The following is a 2,067-nucleotide window of genomic DNA, read 5'->3' on the forward strand; positions in this document are numbered from 1 at the left end:
CGAAGGCAGATGCTTAACCGCTGTGCCACCCAGGCGCCCCTGGGGTTGTGAGTTTGAGCCCCACATTGGGTGTAGAGATTACTTAAAAATAAAAATCTTTAAAGAAACCCTCAAAGTTAACTTACAGACCTTTTTATCTACTCAACCTACATCTTCCCAACAATTACACATGGAAACTTCATGAGACAGACACAATCAACCACCATTTTAAGTCTTTTTTTTTTGCTGACAAATTGCAACAGATACATTAATTTAATAAACTCAGGTAGAATAAAAGCTGGTCATCAGTATTATATTCGATGTTGATAACTCCAAAAGAAATGCTTATTTTTTAATTTTTTTAACTTATTTTTAAAGATTCTATTTTTTAAGTGATTTCTACACCCAGCGTGGCTCTGGAACTTACAACCCAGAGATCAAGAGTCACGTGCTGTACTGACTGAGCCAGCCAGGCACCCCTAAAATGACTTTTCTTCCTTCCTTCCTCCCTTCCTTCCTTCCTTTCTTTTTAAGATTTTATTTATTTATTAGAGAGAGAGAGAGCACAAGCAGGGGGAGCAGCAGGCAGAAGGAGAGGGAGAAACAGGCTCCCCACTGAGCAGGGAGCCCAATGTGGGACTCTATCCCAGGACCCTGGGATCATGACCTGAGCCGAAGGCAGATGCTCTACCAACGGAGCCGCCCAGGAGCCCTAAAACGACTTTTCTTATATCAAGAAAGTTATGTCTATCTTTTTCCGGGGACCCCTAATTCTCTCTGCTTATAGGTAGTGAGGTTGAAAGTTCCAACCCTCTAAATCACTTTGTTGGTTCCCCTGGCAACCAACCCGCATACTTAGGGGGTTTCCAAAAGTTACCCCATTTACATGAACTCAGGTGTGGTTTTTTTGTTTTGTTTTGTTTTTTAAGATTTTATTTATTTATCAGAGAGAGAGAGAGAGAGAGTGCACAACCAGGGAGTGCAGCAGGCGGAGGGAGAAGCAGGCTCCCCGCTGAGCAAGGAGGCTGGTGTGGCATGGATCCCAGGGTCCTGGGATCATGACCGGAGCAGAAGGCAGATGCTTCACCAACTGAGTCACCCAGGCATCCCCAACTCAGGTGTGGTTGAAAGGGGCTCGTTATGAGTAACAAAAGACACTCATTTCACAGGAACAGTGGATGAAGACCAAATACATATTTATTATAAACCACAATATCACAGTGAGCCACTTTGATGCAATTTTAGATGTTTTAGTAGCCATATCTTAAACAGTAAAAAGAAACAGGTGAACTTAATTTTAGTAATAGATTTTCCTTAACGTATCCAAAATATTTTCACCTTAACATATAATCAATATAAAAACATTAATGAAATAATTTACATTTTTAAGATTATTATTATTATTATTATTATTATTATTATTATTATTATTATTTAGTAATCTCTCTACCCAGTGTGGGGCTCAAACCCATGACACCCCCCCCCCCCAGATCAAGGGTCGCATGCTCTTCCGACTGAGCCAGCCAGTTGCCCCCTCCTCTTTTTTTTTTTTTTGGTACTAAGTCTGCAGCACATCTCAGTTGGCACTGGTCACCTTTCAGGGGTTCCATAGCCACACGTGGCTGGTAGCTGCCTCACTAGCAAGCACAGGTTTCAAGCCTTCCCTCCTGGGCTGAGGCCACCAGGCGACCTCTTTATTGCTGTGTCCTAGTGCCTGGCACATAATGAGGCCCAGTGATCTGCCATATGTGAGCTGGGGTAATCTGTCCTCTGAGCCTCCAAGGGACTGTTGTGAAGGTTAAATAAAATGATGTATTAGGTACCCTGCCTGTTCGGTGACTGTGGTTGTTCTTGCTTCCTCAAAGTCAACTCAAGGGCAGCAGGCCCAAGTTTGCTTCCTGTCTTCCTGTTAAGAGCTCTTCTCTAAAATTACAAAGCGCAGGCTGGGATTACAGAGCTGGCAGGGGCCTTGGGGTCAGACTCTGGGGCAATAGACAAGAAAGCGGGAACCTTTAATCCACGCCCTTGTTTTCTTGGTCCCTTAGACAGCTCGAGGCCCCGCCCACCCGCCCTGATGGGCGCCGGGCG

This window comes from Ursus arctos, unplaced genomic scaffold (genome assembly GCF_023065955.2).
Source record: "Ursus arctos isolate Adak ecotype North America unplaced genomic scaffold, UrsArc2.0 scaffold_32, whole genome shotgun sequence".
In the NCBI taxonomy this organism is placed as follows: domain Eukaryota; kingdom Metazoa; phylum Chordata; class Mammalia; order Carnivora; family Ursidae; genus Ursus; species Ursus arctos.